Raw genomic sequence first — 22,556 nt, forward strand, 5'->3', positions numbered from 1 at the left:
TTTAAGAGGCGCTCAGAGTGTGCCACAGTTTTCCTTTCACCTGTCTCATAGGGTATTATGGTTTAAATATGAGGTGTCTCCTCAAAGCTCATGTGTGAGACAACCCAAGAATTTTCAGAGGTAAAATGACCAGATTATGAGAGTTGTAATCTAATCAGTGGATTATTTGACTGACACAGATTTACTGGGTGATAACTGTAGGATCACTTGGGGTTTATATTTGTCCCTGGTGAGTGGGGCTCTTTCTCTTCCTGGTTGTCATGTTTTGGTTATCCTGCTTCCTCAGCCATACTCTTCACAGGGATGCTCTGCCTCACCTCAAGCCCAGAGCTATGGAGTCGGCCAACCATGGACTGAACCTCTGCAACCATGAGCCAAAATTAACTTCTCCTTTTCTAAATTGCTCTTGTCAGGTCTTTTGGTTACAGCCACAAAAAGCTGACAAAAACACTGGGAAGACCACCACGTAAAGACCCTCATTCTAACAGGTGTCCTTAATCTCCCACATTGAGAGAGACTTTTAATGTTTCTCTTGGAATTCCCTTAGAGCTCTAGGAAAACTCCGAAAGAAGTCTAAAGCTAATGGAAATCTCTTTGGGTGAGAAGTTTTTGGTTATGCTAAGAGGTAATCTATGATATTTGGAGAGATATTGGTTACATGGAAAAATTTGGTTTGATTTATTGATGACTTGAACATTCATTAGGGTTAGCAAAACAGTGTACTCAATGTTGTGAGGAGAAATAGAATAAAAAGTTTGAAAAAACAGGTTTGTGTATTTATCAGAAGCTGAAATATTGATTGGTACAGTGTAACTATAGAATAAAATTGTTGGTAGGATTTACATAGTTTATAAGTATGTGTGTATGTTGATGTGTGTCGTGCATGTCTGCATGGTGAGTAATGTAAAATAAGTAGTGTGAGTGGACTTTGAGTCTGTAGGTTTTTTAAAGCCACTGGATTTTTCTCCCTGGGAAATTTTGTGGATGTGATTGAAGAATTGATTTATTTTTCACTTCTCAGTGGTGATACACAACTTTTCTTTAAGCATGATCCAGTTTCTTTTTATTCTTCTTATAGAGTATTAAGGTTTAATTCCTGATCTTAGCTGTTGGATAAATGTATATTAACCCTGCTGTTTTATAGAATCAGGCCCACCAATAGTCCACAATAGCTTTTTCCTCTAACAGCCCTTTTGATATCCTGAACTGACAGTGTGTGCTGTGTGTCCAGGACCTGCATTTTGAAATGAAGTGATGTCTAGTCCTTTATTGGAAGGGAGGGTAGTCTTACCAAGTGTTATGGTTTGGATATGAGGTGACCTTCCAAAAGCTAACTTTAGGCAAGGGAGCCATGTTCAGAGGTGAAGTGATTAGATTATGAGAGCTGCAACCTAATCTGTGGATTAATACATTTGCTGGTTTAATAGTTTGAAAGGACTGCTGTACTGGGTGGTTAACTGCAGGCAGGTGGGGCATGGCTGAAGGAAGCAGGTCACTGGAGGTGTGCCTTTGGGGTTTATATTTTGTCCCTGGCACCTCTCTTTGCTTCCTGGCTGTCATGAGCTGAGCAGTTTTCCTCCTCTGTACCCTGTCACCGTGATGTTCTGCCTCACCTTAGGCCCAGAGCAATGGAATGGACTAGCCATTGACTAAAACCTCTGAAACTTTGAGCCAAAATAAACTTTTTTTATTCTAAATTGTTCTTGTCAGGTATTTTAGTCCCAGTGACAGAAAAATGGCTAACACACCACAGCAGGGGTGTTAGAAAATCACAGAATCAGAGTGCAGTTCAAGGAGCCCCCTAGGTATTAGTTTGTCTATACATGGAACACCCTGAGAGAAGCCAGCCGTGAAAAGACACCTTGTGGGCAGCGCTGTTCAGGGAACTGATGGGAATAAAGGCAGCTGTGGGATCCAAAAAAGTGCAGGAAGCTGAGAGAGCAGCAGAGTTATGAAGGATTTATTGACCTACTAAAGAAAAAAGGGGAAGAATATGAAAACGGTGCCTTCTTGGGTAAGGTTGGAGGTGAAGTAGTCAGGTTAGCTCCCTCTTCTCTGCAGCACTGAGGCTGTGCCTTAGCAAACCTGTGGTGAGTATGAAGATGGATCAGGTGCCAGTGTTACTTCTTCTGCAAGCCTCCTGACTCTCTGGACAGTTTTTGAAGCACTGGAGGCTTTTGGCTGTCTGGTCAGGATTCTACTGATTTTTCCTACTTCAAACTAAAAATTTATCAATATAATAATATTTATAAATTTTGGAGTTCTGCTAATTGCTCCATGATGGGACCATCAGTGAGTTGATTTTCATAACACATTAATTACCTGATGAGTTATATTCCTTCCACGGGATAATATCTTAACTCAGTCAAAATAAACACTCCTTGAAAAGACTGAAGAGTGGGCTGGGGTTGTGGCTCAGGGGTATAGTGCTCGCCTAGAACATGCAGGGCTCTGGGTTCAATCCTCAGCACCACGTAAAAATAAATAAAATAAAGGTATTGTATCCAATTACAGCTAATATATATATATATATGGAGAGAGAGAGAGAGAGAGAGAGAGAGAGAGAGAGAGAGAGACTGAGGAGTAATTTATGGAAATACGGAGCTGGAAGTGTAGGGACAGATGAGGCAGGGCACTGAAGATAGCAGGAGACAGTTTTATTTGGCTGCAGCCAGGTTCAGAGGGCACAGCTTTTGCTGTAATCAATCAATCTCCTGAACCCCAAATTCAGGTAGTTTTAGAGTTTTATACCTAGCATGTAAGGGGGAGGGTCTCAGAAGTTCACAGTCTGCAGAAGTTTACATAAAAGCAGCTTTTTCTTTCACTGTTTTTGGGCAAGTTAACCCTTCAAGGACAACATCTGAGAAGGGGAGAGCTTCTTGTCCTCTTTCTTTCCTCTTGCTGTCAACTGTTACCATGGAGCCTAATTGGTATCTTCTATTAGGAATGTAGACATCTCTATGAAGCCCAGCTCAAGGCCAGAGGCCTTGTTTGCACATTTCTACAAACTACTATACTGGATACATTTGTGAAAAACTAGTAAAGGGGTGTCCAGCACCTGGAGTGCTGATTTCTTTCCGGCTAGTGGCCAAGTAAGATAGGGCAACACGAAAATAGGAAGTTTATCTACATTGAACTTGTTTGCTGACAGTCCTAAAATCAGCCATGGTGAAAATTTCTGGAGAGGCCCAGTTAAGACTTTTCTGTGGAAAAACGGGGTGCCACTATAGAAGAGATGTAGGAGTGATCAAGTTCCATTCTGTCATTTGACAACTGAGAGTTGAGATCCCCAAGGAGGTGAAAGCACCCTCCAAGTCATACAACCACATACTGTCTGAAGAAATCAGACCCTAGCCTCTTGGCTCAGGATCATGCACAAGGAGAATCAGAGTCACAATAGCATATAGGGGTGCTATTGTGTGGATCTGGAACCCAAAGCCCCATGTATTAAAGACCTGATCCTCAGCTTGGTGCTGTTGGAAGGTATTGGAAAATTTCAAATGGTGGGGCCTCATGGGAGGTTTTAGTTCATTGGGGGGTATGCCCTAAAAGGGGACTGTGGGACTAGTCTCTCACTCTCATCCTCTAAGCTTCCAGCTGCCATGAGGTAATCAGCTTGCTCTATCATGTATACCCTATCATGATGTGCAGGCTTACCACAAGCTCAAAAGCAATGGGGCCAGCCAATTGACCATGGACCTGAACCTCCCAAACTATAAGCCAAAATAACCTTTTCTTTTTTAAAGTTGATTATCTTAGGTATTTTGTTATAGTAACAAAAAGCTGACTAACAAAAGGGGATTGGGGGTTTTGTTATTGTTAAGGGTCTAAGGGAGCTTCCCAAATCACCATGCCTTTTCTACACACAGGATACTATCCTTGAAGCTGGCAATAAATGGGGGAAGAGATTGATCCTGTGTGTGAGGGGAGACTACAGATACTCTTAAGAGATAAATTACAGTTCTAGAGTGACTCCAGCTCCCCAACACACTGACTTATGGAGCAGAGTACTACCTTTTAAAAAATTGGGCCTCATACAATTCACATATTTCCCTAATTTCTATTCCTTCTGCATTTCACAACTGTTTTGTTATAAAACACATGTTATAAATTCAAGGTTCACCAAAGCTTTTTGAACTTTGCTGGTTACTTAATCTTTTTATGCTGAGGGTAAGAAGCAAATCTTTTGTCTACCTTAAATCTTTTTTTTTTGATACCAGGGATTGAACCCATGGACACTTAACCACTGAGCCACATCCCCAGCCTTTTTGTACTTTATTTAAAGACAGGGTCTCCTGAGTTGCTTAGAGCCTCACTAAGTTGCTGAGGTTGGGTTTGAACTCACGATCCGCCTGCCTCAGGCTCCCTAGTCGATGAGATTACAGGTGTGCACCACTGTGGCTGTGTCCCTGTAGTATGCTGTTTTTAAGTCCTATCTCTCACCATGAACTAACCTCAACTCAAAGTGGATCAAGGACCTAGGAATTAAACCACAGACTCTGCTTCTAGTAGAAGAAAAAGTAGGCCCTAATCTTCATCATGTGGTATTAGTCCCCAACTTCCTTAATAAGACTCGTATACACAAGAATTAAAACCAAGAATCGATAAATGGGATGGATGGAATCAAACTAAAAAGTTTCTTCTCAGCAAAAGAAACAATCTGTGAAGTGAACAGAAAGCTTACATCCTGGGAGCAAATTTACACCCCTCACACATCAGATAAAGCACTAATCTCTAGGGTATATAAAGAACTCAAAAAGCTAAACACCAAAAACACAAATAACCCAATCAACAAATAGGCCAAGGACCTGAACAGACACTTCTCAGAAGAGGATATACAATCAATCAACAAATATATGTAAAAATGTTCATCATCTCTAGCAATTAGAGAAATGCAAATCAAAACTTCTCTAAGATATCATCTCACTCCAGTCAGAATGGCAGCTATTTTGCATACAAACAGCAATAAGTGGTGGCGAGGATGTGGGGGAAAAGGTACACTCATACATTGTTTGTGGGACTGCAAATCCCACACACAGCCAATATGGAAAAGCAGTATGGAGAATCCTTGGAAATCTGGGAATGGAACCACCATTTGACCAAGCTATCCCTCTCCTCGGTCTATACCAAAAAGACTTAAAAACAGCATACTACAGGGACACAGCCACATCAATGTTTATAGCAGCACAATTCACAACAGCTAAACTGTGGAGCCAACCTAGATGTCCTTCAGTGGATGAATGGATAAAAAAAATGTTGCATATATACACAACAGAATTTTACTCAATAAAAGAGAATAAAATCATGGCATTTGCAGGTAAATGGAGGGAGTTAGAGAAGATAATGCTAAATGAAGTTAGCCAATCCCCAAAACCACAAATGCCGAATGTTTTCTTGGAATGTATCTTTGAGAAGTTTGTTCTAAAATTCAAGGAAGAATAAAATGGTTTCAAAAATCAAGTTTTGCGCTTGACCTCAGAATAGAAAATGCTATCAATTTTGCTTGAGGAAGTAAAGGATTTCCTTAGGAAAGAAGCTGATATCTTAGAGAGCAAGTCAGACATAAACAACATGTGTCCTTAGTTCCTTTAGGAATGGGCTTGGGGCTGGGGCTGTAGCTCAGTGGTAGAGCACTTTCCTTGCATGTGTGAGGTACTGGGTTCACTCCTCAGCACCACATAAAAATAAATAAATAAAGATATTGTACTGACTTAAAAAAACTAAAAAAAAAAAAAAGAATGATGGCTGGGGTTGTGGCTCAGCAGTAGAGCGTTCGCCTAGCACGTGTGAGGTCCTGGGTTTGATCCTTAGCACCACATAAAAATAAATTAAAGTATTGTGTTCAACTACAACTAAAAAATAAATATTAAAAAAGAATGAGCTTGGAAGGGATTTCTTATGATTGTTAATAGACTGTTATTTGATAAGCACCCATTTATGAATGTTACTCTTCCCTGTTTGAATTCTGAACCAACTGTTTATGATAATGCCAGGCTTAAAGGGAAACTGGATGTAAAAAGGTTTTAAAATACATACATGGGCACAGTGAGGTGAGGGAGTCTCAGGTAAGACTTGCAGACTTGGAGAGGCCACCTTATAAACTTCTCTATTGTGCTAGAAGACACAAGGGTCTCAAAAGCCATTCTGGGAAAGGGCACAGTATGTATGTGTCAATTATTTTTCCTAGAAAAAGGGATGTGTAATATTGCAGTGTGTTCATGGTATAGTTCTTATAGCATGATTCTGGTTTGTTTCAAATATGGTTTTGAGAAGAGAAGCAGAGGGGACTGGCCACTTGTTTATGTTTTCTGTTTTGTGCCTGGGCTAATAGTGCTGTTTTCCTATGTACTTTGATCCCTTGCCAATGGTTTAAGAAAACGATTTGCTTTTGGCTTGTTCAATTTGGAAGGTGGTAAATTTGCTTTTTCTGTGAAACTTCAGCCTGTGGCCTCTGAAGCAGGGGCGTAACTCACTCTACCCATGCGTCTCTGTGAGACTTCCTGTCCCAGAGCAAGCAGTATAAGAATTTTGGAGGGGATCAAAATTTGGGGATTAATTTTTCAGCTATAATGCATAAGAGGATCTTATTTCCAGAATTTAATTTCTCTCTAGACACTTACTATTCATATTGTTTCAATTTGGTGCATTTTTATATTGCTGCTGAAGGATCTGGGGATTTAAAATTATCCTTTGTGTTCCTTGCACATTTTTTTTGGTGAGGTATGTTAGACAATGCAGCTGGGCATACCGTGAGATGGGAAATAGGCAGAGAGTGAATGTTGGCTCAGGGTGCAGTTTGGTCTTGAAGTTAATTTAGTAAATGTTAAGTGTAGGCCATTTCAGAGCCTTAGGTACAAAAGTCTTATCCACATGAGCCCAAGAAGCATATAGAAGGAAAAATGATAGTTATAGATGGAGAGTTCTTGTGAAAGAGGGAGCCAGACCACCCTGATACAACACAGGTTTCCTTTCCTGAGGGACATTTGGCTGGTGTGTGTGTGTGTGTGTGTGTGTGTGTGTGTGTGTGTGTGTGTGTAAGAGATGGGGGAGGAGAATGTTTTTGTTTTTTGATGGTAGAGATGAGGAAAAGCCTTCTCCATTGCTATTTTTGCTGTTGTGAGGGAATTTCTCCCCCAAGATTCTTCCTTTTAGGGAGGGGTTCATCTGTTGGTTGGATTCAGTTTTTTTTTTTTTAACTTAGAGATCACTGCTGTAGTGTGATATGGTTTCTTGTCCTTGTTTCTTATATACCATCTTGTTAGACTGTGTTCCTCTCACCTTGTCTGGTAGGTTTTCCTGCTCTGGGAATCCTGGTTTTCTTACTTCTCAGTGTTAAAGCCATGGGTAGTTGGCCCGGTCAGGTCTGCTGGGGCCTTCGGGGTCACTGGGAGGTGATTATTAAAGCTTGATGAGTTGGTGCTTGTGTTGGAAGACTCTTTTTGGAAAAATACTGCATGGCTAGGTCAAGACCCTTGCTTTGCCTTTTGCAATCAACAATCTACTTTTATCTGCAGAGGGAAAGAAGGAGGCTTGAGAGGCTGTCACTTTTGTTTTTAGAGCAAGACCTAAACCTTTTAATTCCAAAAAATTGATTTATACAAGTTACAAGAAGAGAAAGAAATGGAAGAACAAAACATACTCCAAACTTCCTAAGTCTTTTGCTTTTGGTCTGGGAAATTGTTATTCCTTAATATTATTATTAGACAACAGAGGAAGCTCAGTTTTCAGTGGCAGAAGTAAGAAATGTCATCTCATAACTCTATTAGGGTGGATATAAAAGAAAAATAACTTCACTCTCAGGAGAGAGAAGTTCTCATCTTGGGACTTGAGCAGTAGATAGACCTTTCTATTGGATCTTCCTGAAATGGATGGAAGGAGGTCTCCAGGGCTCAGACTTTTCTTTTTGTAGTTGTAGATGGACAGAATGCCTTTATTTTATTTGGTTTTTTTAAAATTTTTATGTGGTTCTGGGATCGAACCCAGTGCCTCATGCATGCTAGGCAACCGCTCTGCCACTGAGCTACAGCCACAGCCTGAATTATTATTTTTATTTTATTTTTATTTTTTGTGTTTTCTGGGGATTCAACCCAGGGCCTTGTGCATGTGAGGCAAGCATTCTACCAAGTGAGCCCCAGACTTTTCAATGAAAGAAAACAACGCTTACCAGGGGAGGTCTGAGAAAGTAGCTCTTGTGAAATATGATCATTGCTTAATGATAATTTGATATAGTCATCATTTAAGTAGTAGATTTTGACTTCTGTATTAGAATTCAGAATTTCCCCCTCACTGCCCCATATTTATATTTATTTAAAATGTGTCAAAGAAAGGGTATATTCCCTGATCTTTGGCAAAAACCTCCCCTAACAATTCTATTACATTATTTTAAATTAATTGTCAAGTTTATTAATCTCCTTATAGATTCTGTATTTGTATTATATGTGGCTAGATCTTTTTCTCACATCTATGCATGTCTATGTGTCTATATGCATTACACAAACACATACACACATATATACCACACATACTTACATTTATTATCTACAGTTTCATTGGTTTACCTTATATTCATTTCAGGAAATATTTTGTTTCCTATCTCAAATTATGCCTAATTACACTGTAGCTCACCAAAAATGTGTGAAAGAAGCACAAATTATACAGTTTATTGGGTAGCAACATGGAGGATGAGCGAGGCAATGCAGATGGGGAAGGAAAGGGGACAGAAAAATTAATTAGGGCTGCCATGGTAGTAGCCATAGAGAAGAATGGAGATACTGGAATACACACAAGAGGTGGCCTGGGCTGGCCTCATGACCACTGGATGTGAGTGAGTTCTGTGGGATAAAGGAGGACCCAGGAATTTGGACAGTGGGGATGACCAGATGGAGTTTCAATCTGCTGAGAGAAAACACTAATGAAAGAGAAAGTTTTTGGGGAAAGATAATGAATTTGGGAGATTTGATTTGTGTTTAAAAGGAATTGGAAATATGTTGAATGAAAGAAAGATTGTTTAGGCAGGTTCAGTGATAGCCATGGTGGGTGGAGGTTGGCAGCAGTTGGAAGATGTTGGACAGGCAGCTGTCTGCCAACATGTCAGAAGTGAGGAAGATTTGGGCAGAAAATGAAGCTAAGGCTGAGCATCAATCCTTTTCCAATTTACAACCCTATCCATTAATTCCACTATCCATACAACCTTTATCTTCCTCTCAACTAAGAAAGTCAAAGGTAAACTAAGATTTTAGGATAAAGTAACTGTTTTCAAGAAATAGTTTCTTGGCTTGGAGGTAAAAGTCAGCAGACATGTAGATAGTGAGTCCTGTATACTGGGCATGTCCCTGCAGTTTTGACGTTAGCCACGAGATGGCAGGCTCTGCCCATAGAAATACACCAACCAACTCGCCAAAGTTTTATTTTCTAACCTTGTAAACAAAAGGAAGAAGTTGTTATAGAAGCCAAGATCAGTTCATATATAGGGGAGAGAATAATTAATTTGGGCGTTTACTTTTTGGTATATAAATCTTATACCAACTTATTGCCTTTTTATTCCCTATTTCTCAGGACACCTGATTTGAGATAGTAATCAATAAAGATTAATTTAGAGCTGGGCATGGTGGTGCACTCCTGTAATCCCAGTGGCTGGGGAGACTGAAGCATGAGGATCGCAAGTTCAAAGCCAGCCTTAGCAACTTAGTGAAACCCTGGCTCAAATTAAAAAAAATAAAAGTGCTGGGGTGAGGCTCAATGATTAAGCACCCCTAGGTTCATGTCACCAGTACAAAAAAAAAATTAATTTGGCCAATTAGGTGCTAAATAACCACAGTGTTGAACTTTTGTCTCTTACCTTTTTATTTGAAGGCTCCACGTTGCTAACAGACCCCTTTAGTTTTAGAGTGAGATGAGAAGCAAGTAGAAAAGGGGGCAGGCTTTAGACTCAGACTCAGAATCAAACTGTCAGTCTTAGGCCAAGACTCACTGTGCTCTATGATAACTTGATAGACCCTCCCTGGTCTTGGGGTTCTTCATTATAAATTGAGATTACTTACATTTACTTGGGTTTCTCTGTTTTGTGTGTGAATAATAAAGATTGCATTAAATATTGATTTTTTTCAGGAAGTTATGTCGTGATGAAGGTGATGGTCACAATGACTCTGAAGTAGAAGAGAAAGCAGAAGAAATGGGGGAAAGATCCACCATTCTGGAAACCCAGCCTTTTAGCCTGTTCCAGGAAATACCCAGAATTCCATTGTTCAGAAAACAATTCTAGAAGTCTAGAAGTTATACCAGTTTAGAAAATATTGTAGGCCAAATTTGGGTAGAACAATGGGGTTTTATCTTGGTTAACATTTCAGGATTATTTGCAAAAGTACTGGGGAACTGAGAAGCCTTAAGATGGATGAGTAAAAGAATATTTTTTTCTCACGATTCCCAACTGTGTGTGGAAGTCCTTTGACTTTTTGTCTTCAAAATTGCCTTTATTATTTTTTTGCCGTTTTATATTCCGTATTAATTTTAGAACCAGTTTATCAATATCCACAACAAATATGCCTTAATTTTGATTGAAATAGCATTAAATCTATACACAAATATGGCAGAAAGGCCATTTTCTCCCAGAATTTTGTATTGTGGTTTGAATTGTGACCCTTCCAAACATATGTAGAAGTTCTAACCTCTGATACTTGTGAGTATAACCTAATTGGAACAGGATTTTTGTACATACAATTAAAAGTTAAAATGAGGTCACATTTGATCTGGGTTGGCATTAAAACCAATGACTTGTGTACTTATAAGGAGAAGATAATTGATTTTCAAACTTCTTTCTTCTGGTGTATTCATTTAAGGCTATAAACTTGTTTTTAATTGTAGATTTAGCTGCTTTGCACAATTTTCAATGTTTACTGAGTCTTTTTACTAAAAACTTTTAAACTATTTTACTAAAAGTATTTCCTAGATTTTTATTTCTTCTTTGACCCAGGGGTAATTTTGAAATGTATTATTAAATTTGAACAATGTGGATAATTTCTAGTCGTATTTTTGTTATTGAGTCCTAATTTACTTTAATTATGACGAGAACATATTCTGAATGATTTAGGTCTTTTTTTTTTTTTTTTTAGAAAATAGAGACATCTTTTATTATACAAGTTGTTTTAAATTGTTTATGTCATTTGCCATTCATATGACCAACAGTAGGCTGGAAAAATTATTTTTATACATAGGACAGGCATAGCGTGACTCTGCTAATATACAACAAATCCCTACAAATAGATTTTTTTATTTTTATTTTTATTTTTTTTTTATTTCAAGCTCATTTTCTTTCTTTTTTTTTTTTAATTTTTTATTGTTGGCTGTTCAAAACNTAGGTTGATTCCCAAGTATTTTATTTTTTTTGAAGATATTGTGAATGGAGTGGTTGTCCTCATGTCCATTTCAGAGGATATGTCGCTGATATACAGGAATGCCTTTGATTTATGCGTGTTGATTTTATATCCTGCCACTTTGCTGAGTTCATTTATTAGCTCTAATAGTTTCTTTGTAGAGCCTTTTGGGTCTGCTAGGTATAGAATCATGTCATCTGCAAATAGTGATAATTTAAGTTCTTCTTTTCCTATTTTGATGCCTTTAATTTCTTTCGTCTGTCTAATTGCTCTGGCCAGTGTTTCGAGAACTATGTGGAACAGAAGTGGTGAGAGAGGGCATCCCTGTCTTGTTCCAGATTTTAGAGGGAATGCCTTCAATTTTTCTCCATTCAGAATGATGCTAGCCTGAGGCTTAGCATAGATTGCTTTTACAATATTGAGGTATGTTCCTGTTATCGATTTGGGTCTTTAGAAAGTTTTTGAGATGTGCTTTATGGCCCAGCATATGGTTAATGTTGGTAAGTATTGTATGCATCTTCTATAGTTGCTAGTGTCAGTGTTCCATATAAGTAGACCAATATAATTAATTGTGTTGTTCACATTTTTTCTGTCTTTAACTGATATTTTTGATCTACAAATTCTATCAGTTCCAGAAAGATATGTTAAACTGTCACACTGTTATAAACTTATCTATTTGTACTTTTAGTTCTGTTAGCATTTCCTCTATTTAATTTTTGCTTACATTATTAGGTGTGTACACATTTAAAATTGTTATAACCTCATGCTAAAATAAGGCTTTATCATTATGAAATATTGCTGTGTTAGTCAGCATCTGAGATAATCAACTTAAAAACAGCAAAAATTTATTTTGGCTCATCATTTTGGAGTTTGCAGTCCATGGTCAGGTGGCTCATTGTTTTGGGACCTGCATCAGAGCAGTGTACCATGGCAGGAACGTGTGATAGAAAAAGCTTTTCACCTCATGTCAGCCAAGAAGCAAAAAGAAAGAGATCTGAAGGGGCTTGGATCAAATATCTCCTTCAAGGACATATCCCCAATGACTTAACTTCCTTCTGCTAGATTCAAACTCTTAAAGGGTCCATCACCTCCCAATAGTACCAGGGGCTTGGAACCAAGTCTTTGGCACATGGATTTTTGAGGGACACTTATCCAAACCACAATGATCTCTTTTCATCTGTAATCATGCTTTTTTATTAACCCCAAAATCTGCTTTGTGTGATATCAATATAAGTACACAAACTCTCTCTTTTTATTTTATTTTATCTTATTTTAAATTTTTTTTTAGTTGTCAATAGACCTTTATTTTATTTACTTATATGCAGTACTGGGATCGAACCCAGGGCCTCACATATGCTAGGCAAGTGCTCTACCACTGAGCCACAACCCCAGCCCCTCTTTTCTTTTTTCTTTTTTTTTTTTGTACCAGGGGTCAAACCCAGGGATGCTTAACCACTGAGCTACATCCCCACCCCTTTTTGTATTTTACTTAGAGACAGGTTCTCACTGAGTTGCTCAGGGCCCTGCTAAATTGCTGAGGGTTGCTTTGAACTCACAATCCTCCTGCCTCAGCCTCCTGAGCTGCTGGGATTACAGGTGTGCACTGTGGTTCCTAGCTCACAAACTCTCTTTTGGTTTGTGTTTCCAAAGTACATCTTTTCCAATTTTGACTTTAGGCCTTTCTATGTCTTTATATTTAAGACATATCTTTTATAAGTAATAAAGAGATAAGTTTTATTTGTTTTTCCAATGTATCAATGTTTGTCTCCTAGTGGGAATATTTAGTCAGGGCAAATTTAATATAACTACTTAAATATTTGTGCTTAAGTTTATTATTCTATTTATTTTTTATTTTTCTAATTCCTCAAAAGTTCCTCTCTGCCCCCTTTCCCCCATCTCTTTTGTATGTTGCTGGTGATAACATTTCTCAATTTCTTGTTTGTTTGAACATGGGGTTATTAAATTTTCATTTTAAAAAGTTATTTTTGCTGTGTGTAGAGTTTTAGAATAAGGCACCTTGAAGATATTATTCCATCGTTTTCTGGCTTCCATTATTTTATTTGAAGTTGGTAGAAGTCTCATTATTTTTCCTGTGAAGATAATCTCTTTACTGACTTGGATTGCTTTAAAAATGTTCTCTTTACCTTTGATTTTTAGCAATTTTACTCTACTGTATTTAGAAGTGATTTTCTTTGTATATATGCTACTTGGGGTTTGTATTTCTTTTGAATTTGTGGATCAATATCTTTCTTCAATTTTGGAAATTCTTAGCATTATCACTTAAAATGTTACTTCCTATTCATTTTCTCTTTTCATTTGGGATCCCAGTTACATGTGTTATACATTTTAATCATGTTCTTTTGGTTTAAAAACTCTTTTTGAATTATTCCCGCCCCGGGATTTATTCTGATGTTTTGTTTTGAACTGTTCTATTATTTTGGTACTGAGGATTGAATTTGGGGCCTTGTGCATGCTAAACATATGATCTACCACTAACCTATCCCCCAATTCTTAAATTATCTTCTTTAATTAATTATCTCTTCATTTGATTAATATTAATAATTGTGCCTTTCAGTTTTACAATTTTCATTTGATTTTAAGCCAGTTTTCAGTTCTAAAATCTTCTATCTTATTAAATCAAATATATCAGCCAAAGCTATTTTAACAAGTTCAATATTTGAATTTCTTATGGGTGTGTTTCTGTTGTTTGTTTCTTAGTTTTCAGACAATTCTTTTTGATGTCTGGCATTTTTAGATGGAATATTCTATGTGGCATATGAAAAATTATAATGAAAAGTTGAGACTCTGGACAATTTTATCTATCTCCAGTGATGATTTGCTTTTGTTCTTGGAAGACAGGACAGAGGCTGATTACCTTAATCCAGTCAGGTCCTGAGGTGTTTCAAAACTTAGCATTAGTCTTTGTGGGGCCTGGCTTTTACTGACTCTCAGAAGAGTGAAGGATCTTTCCTTGTGGTAAAGTTCTCCTTAAAACCAAATGGCCTGTATTGGGTCATGTGCTCATTTGTGAATCAGTCACTAGGGCTAAGGAATGTTATTTACACAGTGGCTTAGATCTGGTTTACCTTAACTAATTAACTATGGCAAGGATAGAGGGACCACCCTGATTAGGTTACAATAATCAGATCCTTGTCTGGAAGTAGACTTAATCATCTTTTCAAACAGCCATATGGTGGATTTTTAATGCCACTGAGTAGGTAGAAATAAGTTCCGAGAGAGAACCACAGTCTAACAAACACGCTGACTGCAAGAACATTAAGTCAAGACTTGGGAAATCTGAGTTTTAGGCTTGAACTTATTATTGATTTTAATGTGTAGACCTGGACAAGACACATCCTGTCTCTAAACTTGAGAGTCACAGTACAATGAGGGAGTCAGATTAAATCAGTGATATTCAGACAATGCTCCATATAGATGTGCTTCTGTATTTACTGTGGGCTAAATGGGATCCCACTTCACTTCAGTAGAATAGCCTAATTGTTATTTGAGTTTCTGCACAAGATTTCACTTGATTGGAGTATTTATTAGCTAAACAAATATTTAAAAACTAGTAGACTATATGATTTAAAAATTTTTCAATTTTTTATCCTTTCTTAGGTGGAAGTTAATACTGCACCTACATTTTCATGCTTATTGAGTTTTTAATAAAAAACCTTCAATTACTATCCTGTGTAATCTCTTTAATTAAGAAATAGTTACTAAAAACTTCATTTTAAGACCAAAACATAAGATTAGAAATTTTATGAAGGCACAATGCAATATGCCCAGATTTGCCAGGAACATGACACTATAAATAAAGGAAAATAACGAGTAAAGAACTTTCTTTATATCACAATATTAAAAAAACATTAGAGGTTAGCTGATTTTTGGAAGGGCTGTGGTAGGCACTATTCTAATAGGTTTTCTGGACCATGGTGTACACATACTTTCTTCTAGTTGTTTAATCAAACAGTAATGTAGGTTTTTTGAATTCTTTGTATATCCTGGAGATTAACGCTGTATCTGAGGTGTGGGTGGCACAGATTTTTTCCCATTCTGTAGGCTCTCTCTTCACATTCTTGACAGTTTCCTTTGCTGTAAAAAAACTTTTTAGCTTGATTCCATCCAGTTTGGTAATTCTTGATTTTACTTCATGTGCATTAGGAATCTTAAGGAAGACAGTTCCTAAGCCAACATGATGGAGATTTGGGCTTACTTTTTATTCTAATAGGCTCAGGGTCTCTGGTCTAATGCCTAGGTCCTTGAGTTGAGTTTTGTGCAGGTGATAGGGATTTCATTTCATTTTGCTATATATGGATTTCCAGTTTTCCCAGCACCATTTGTTGAAGAGGCTATCTTTTCTCCAATGTATGTTGGTGGGTATACTACTGTTATGCTCGAATTCGGGACCCCCAAAGACCACCAGAGACCCAAGATTGATGCAAGCATCTAAGAGGTGTTTATTGCGAGCTAGCTCGGTCCTCCGCACGCACACACAGCAACTGGTGACGCTGAGAGGCCCGGAGCCCAAGGTTTGCAGCAGTTTTATACATTTTTTGGAGAGGGCAGGGACTTCACATACATCATAGCCTCTTTTAGCAAATCATCACACACCGTGGGAAAATCAAATAACAACTCTAAAACATGATTAGCACATTCACTGGCGGGAACAAGTTGGGTAGGGGTGATTGGTCAGTACAAAAGGGGTATTCGTTTGAACTGATTGGTTTGAGCCAAGAGGGATGTACGTGCTGAACTACATGGTTTCCCAACTTGTTATCAACCACCATAAATCACTGGGAGGGTCATCTGGCATCCCAGGTATTTCCCTGTCTCATGCTGATTGGTGGCTGCTAGGGGGCTGCTATGGATCCCCACCTAGCCTGACTGAGTCAGGGACACCTGGCACAGCAGATCTCTCCTGTTATTTGTAGATAAACAACTTAGCAGGGTGGGAATGTGCCTAGGAGTGCTTTGTGGGTTTTTCCAAGGACAAAGGCCATGTCCCTTCCTTGGACAGCTTTGCTCTGAGATAGAGGCTGGTTTTTCACTACCTTCTTCCAGTATGAGATAACTGTATTGATATGGGTTTGTCTCTGTGTTTTCTATTCTTTAGCTTTAAAACTACAAGGAACTGAATTCTGCCATAACCATATGAGAGCTTGGAAGATATATTAGTCTGCTCAGCTGCTATAAAAAGATATGACAACCTGGGTGGCTTAGACAAAAAGAAATTTATTTTCTCACAGTTTTGGATGCTAGAAGTCCAAAATCAAGGTGTTGGTAGGGTTGGTTTCTGGTGAGGCCTTCTTCCTGGCTTGCATTTGGCTGCCTTTTTGCTGTGTGTGTGTGTGTGTGTGTGTGTGTGTGTGTGTGTGTGTGATGGGGGCTGGTTACGGGGTAGAGATATTTTTGTTGTCTTTTTATAAGTATTAGACTAGGCCCCATCCTTATGATCTCATTTAACCTTGTTTATTCCCTGAAAGGCCCTATCTTCTAGTGCAGACACACTGGAGCTTTGACATTTTAATTTTGGAGGGACACAATTCATTTCATAAAGAAGAAGACCCTGTACTTTAGATTAGAATTTCAACCTGAGTCATCACCTTGATTTCAGCCCAGTGAGACTCTGAGCGGAGAATCCAGCCTCCAGAAATGTGAGGAAGTAAAATTACTTTGTTTTAAGCCACTAAGTTTGTAGTAATTTATTGTGGAGTAATAATAAACCAAGATAAGGGCACCTGGAAATTCTAGACCAATCTCATTTTAAGCATGAATAAAATTATGCCTGAAGAATCACAAGTAAAATGATTTGCTGGTGAGGTCTGCCAGATAGAGCCCAACAGCACTGCCTCTTTCCACTGTATTTTTACTTCTTGGCCTCCTGCTGATATAACCAACTAGGTTTTATTATTCAAAAAGACCCTCTCTATCTCAAAATTCCCTCCTGTTTCTAGAACTTTGCATAGATCCCTAGTAAAGCAGGATCCTTATTCTACTTGTAAAGGCCTCTGAGACTCAGAAATTCCCATCACTGTCTCACTCCAACTTCTAGAAATTTCTTCCTTCCAGTTCACTTATGTGCAGGGTTTATGTAAGTGTTGTCCACAGACCACTTCTACTGGAGTCACTTAAGGTGTGCATGAGTTAAGAATGCCAATTCCTGGGCCTGCCCTTTGTGGCTGACGCAGTGGGTGATGCTGGTGCACATTAAAGTTGCAGGAACGCTGGTGCATACTTGATGCTGCAGTGTGTGCCCTTTCCTACTTGTTGGTTCCTCGGAGGAGATCGAAAACATCTGTTCATCATTCTAGGCATAATAGACCATAGCATAATTTTGATTACCTCATTCCCACAAGACTCCAGTGAGATGGTTTATCTTATCATCATTGGCAAGTGTCCAATGCTAGGAACCTGTATTTTTACCTCAGCACTTTGCCTGTTTTCCCCAGACTGCCACCATTTCATTTTTCTCTTTGTTCTGCTTGCTCAGCTAGACACATTATTACCAAAGAAGAAAGGTTATTAGGTCACACCTGTATGACCTCAATGATTAAGACTCTTTTATTGACCACGTGGGTTTAATATATAAAGATCCTGAAAGTTTGTTTTTCAAGTGCTATAAATACCAAGTTTCATCTGAGGGTCAAAGATTTGGACATCTCTTTCTTAGATGTTGAGAGAAAATTATCCTATATACTTTGCTAGAAATAAAAGTTACCACCATTTTAAGGAGGCTGGCTTGAATGATAGTTCTCTGCTTGGCTTTCTTTATTTGGTTTCCCAGTCATCTAGATGTGATTGTTCTATGAATTTATGTTTCCTTTGGTCAAGGTGCTTGTTTTCTATTTGGGTGCCTTCCCACTAGATGTTCATTGATGAATTATACCAATGACTAACAAAGTTATGAATCTCAGCATCTGAATGGTAGCACACTTTGGATCTAGTGGTGATCTTCCTTTGAGTAGAAAGATCACTCTTATACAGGCTATAATTTTTCAAGTTTTTAATTTGTGCATTATAATTGTACATAATAGTGGGCTTTGTTGTTACACATTTGCACATGTACGTGGATTATTTTCTCTTATAAGGATGCACACTTTTAAAATGGACTTTACCAAGCAGCTTAAAAGTACTAAAAGTAATTTTATGGAATACAAGTGGAATATAATCTGGGGGAAATTAAAAAAAATATAGCCTGTAATTTAGCATTATGAGAAATATAATAGTTAGTTCATTTGTTTATTGCCACAACATTTAAAGGAGGATATTCTGGACTGGCCAAAAATATGATCTGTTCTCCTTTAACCCTCAGCATAGTTCTCAGACTATTTGTTCACATGGTTGGCCTGAAGAGATTAGAGGTTTTAAAGAATTAGGTGAATTCAAGGGTTGGCAAATTCTATTAGTGATGCTTTACAACTCCAGGAAATCAAAATGTATACCCCAGGTTCTTGGTTGCTCAGTGGTGCAAACTTACTGCAGCCAAAACCTCTGCCAACTTGTAATGTTCTGCCTTAGGCAATCAAGAGAGTTTTCACCAGAAGGGACAGGCTGATTTAGCTGGTGGCTGTTGAGTATGACAATGGAGAGGAGTAGCTTGAAGACATACTCTTGTTGAACCAGTGTTCCTTCATCTACCATTTTTTTTTTGAAGAGAAGTCAACAACCTGATTTTTATGGTGAGATTAATTATTTTAACAGTTTGCAACTAATTCAATTTTCAGACAACATTCTGTGTGCCAATTAAGATACATGTGTGGGCAGACTTTACACTTTTAGGCCACCAATGTGCCATCCAAGTATCTTAGTTCTTCATAAATTTAAATTACGTACTCAGAGAAGATCTAAGATAAAGACAGAAAAAACAAGGTGCTTTTCCTACTGTTGCACTTCAACACAATGCAGAATACTTCTGTGAATGGATGTGTGGGTTCTTGTCTCACACCAACCACTTCTCTGATACCAGATGTCCTTAAATTTAGTTCAATTCTAATACTATCTACCTGGAATAGGTCAGATCACATAGGTCAGGAACTCAAGCACAAGGCTGCCCTACTTCAGAATCCCACAGTATGTCCACACCTCCAGAACGGACAACTGGCTATATGTCCAAGGTAGGCACGGGCCCCTCATTGGGTTTGATCATCTGCTAGAGCAGTTCACTAAACTCAGGGAAACATTAGACTTACTCTTGCCATTTTATTACAAAAGATGTTTTAAAGGATACAAATGCACAGATAGATGAAGGGAACTGTACACTGGAGCTTCAGTTCCCATGGAGTTGGATGGAGTACACAGCCACCTACTTCCCTGCTTGTGGATGAGTTCACCAAACCAGAAGCTCTCTGAACACTGTTCTTTGGCTTTCGTTGGAGGCTTCATTATATAGGCCTGATCGACCAAAACATTGGCTGCTGGTGATCAACTTCACTTTCCCCCTTCCTTCGGAAGGGGGTTGGGTGGGACTGAAAGTTACAACTTTCAATCACCAGTTTGGTTCCTCTGGTAACCAGCTTCCATCCTGAGGCTATGCAGGACCCCCAACCTCAGTTATTTCATTAGCATACAAAAAGACACTTTATCACTTCTGAGGTTCCAAGGGATTTAGAAACTATGTGTCTGGAAACAGGATGAAGATCAAATATATACATTTCTTATTATAAATCACAATATCATAGAAGACTTTCTGCCTTGGGAGCCATTTGCTGACTACTTTGAAGCTGTTTGCCTAATCTCTTGAGTTGGTTTATTTTTATTAACTCTAGGGAAATGGCTTCAGTTGCTTTGAGCTAGAGTATAATTCAATTTTTTAAAAAAGCAATCTTCTCTTTCTAAACCCTCTAGAAATGATTTGCCTTTTATCTTATTAGTCATTCTTCAAATATATGCTCCTGTTGTGTATGCTGGGGCGAACCACCCAGATCTCCTCTCCTATTTTGAGAGTCTTAAAGGCCCATGTGCTAAATGCTTGATCTTCAGCCTGTGGCATTACTGGGAGGCAGTGGAATCTTGAAGAGATGGGGCCTAGTGGAAGGAAGTTAGGTCAGTGGGGGACATGCCCTTGAAGGGATATTGGGACCTCAGCACCTCCCCTCTCTCTTTATAGCCCGGCTCCTGTGAGGTAAACAGGTCTCCTTTGCCATGTTTTCTTGCCATAATGTACAGTGCCACCTTAGGCCCAAAGCACAGGACCAAGAAACCATGGATTCAAACCTCTAAAACTCTAAGGTCAAAGAAAACTTTCCTCCCTTTAAGTTTCTTTATCTCAGGTATTCATCACAGCAATGGAAAGCTGACCAACTCACCCCCATTTCACCAGCTACTAGGAGTGCTAGTAAAGTCAGAATTAAAGACAGGCAGTCAGTGCAGATAGGCCTGGGCCAGATCCAGAGAACCAGTTTGGGTCTGGGAAGTTGGAGACTGCCCCTGAGGAATTGAAATGTTAATGCCTTCAGAGCTCTTCCTCCACCCTTATCAAGATAACCTACCCCAGCTCCAACCTGTTGCTAAGGTAACCTGTTGCTAAAGTAACCTGTCTTCGGGATTGTCCCTCCCTACAGGGAATTGTAAAAGGTAATTAATGTGCCCTGGGCCCCCTTCCTTCCCTGATCACTCCACTTTGGCTCCTCCAGTCCATCTGCTTCTCACCTTTTGGCCATCCCACCTGGGCCATCTCCTGGGCCTAGTCACCTAAACAGGAAGGAGAGAGAGAAGGGGACAACAGCAGGAGAACAAAGGAAGCCTAGGACATTAAAAAAAAAAAAGGCAGAACACTCTTACTTCTTGGGATACCAGGATGCCAGCCATGACCTCCTTCTGAAAGGAAAGTGAAAAAGTGAGAAATGGGGAGGCACAGATCCACACGAGGGTTTATTTGTCAAAGCTGACAAACAAAGGCCATCTCTCTATAGAGTGGAGAGAGGCAAAAAAACTTGGGTTCTGGGACTTATGCTGTAGGCTCAGAGTTACTTGCATCAGAGCCAAGGGGGTTGTGGCAAGGACACATAAGGAAAGTTTCAGTGTGGGCCACTCATAGGGGTCTGGGGAGGTACATGCTGTCTCAAGTTATTTCAGATTTCTTAGAAACCACCTCCCAGGATGGGAAAGCTAAACTTATCTCATATGATGGCGGCTAACATTTAAGATGGCCATCAGATGCTGTTAGGTCCCTAGAGTCAGTATTACCCCCTTTTAAATAAACCCTGCTTTATATGCTTGCCTTGGCATCCTTCTCTAATGTTATGCTTCAACATGTGAGGAAACAGAACTTGTCACCAATAACTGGTGGTATCACTAGCTTGTTATAGCTGACAGTCCCTTCTCTGTTTGGGAGTTGTGGACTAAAGGGAGCTGCCTCACCAAAAGTTACAACTTCTTCTGGTTCCCCTGGTGTGTGTGGGTCTAGTCTGCATTTGGTAGAACTGGTTAGTGCAAGGGTACCTAGGCCCAGAAAATTGACCTTGGTTTGGGACAACTCTGAAGGTTCAGAGCTGAGGCTCACAGAATCTATCACAAGGTCAGCTGAGGCCTTTGTTGAGAAGCTCTGTAGGTCAGAACTCCTGGTAGGAGATGATGTTACAGAACTGTGCTTTGTGATAGATGAATCCCTAATGGTACTACTTGACCATTAGAAATAAAATGGGTCCAAATTCCAAGTTAAGTAGCAGGTTTGGAATGGTAACCAGGTGGGCTTGTATAGAGAACTACGGAAATTGTTAATAGCATACATTGTTACTAGGGATAATATAAATGACAACAAGAGTATTGTTTATTTAAATAAAATAAATCAGGATGGATGATCAGGAAGATAATACCAGGAAGTACAATAAAATGTCACTATCTTTGATCACTTTTAGACTGAGCCATTTCTCAGACATTGATTATAGGATAAAGTGTTTTCTATGAAGAACAATGCTGAAAAACTCTGGCAAATGTAAGCATTATTGAAAAGTTTCCCATTCTTTTAAAAAAGATGCCATTTACTCAGGTAGCCCTACACTGTGTAAATGGGAATATTTCAACATTTTAAAAGACTATTTGACCCACAGTCCAAATTGATACTGATATGTGGGGACCAAAATCATTCTGATGCCTCTCAGCTTAACTGATGATATATGGCAGTCCAGGTAACACATGGAACCCTGGATGAGTCCAGCTCACCAAAGGTACGTGATGTTCAGTGGT

This window comes from Marmota marmota, unplaced genomic scaffold (genome assembly GCF_001458135.2).
Source record: "Marmota marmota marmota unplaced genomic scaffold, marMar, whole genome shotgun sequence".
NCBI lineage: Eukaryota > Metazoa > Chordata > Mammalia > Rodentia > Sciuridae > Marmota > Marmota marmota.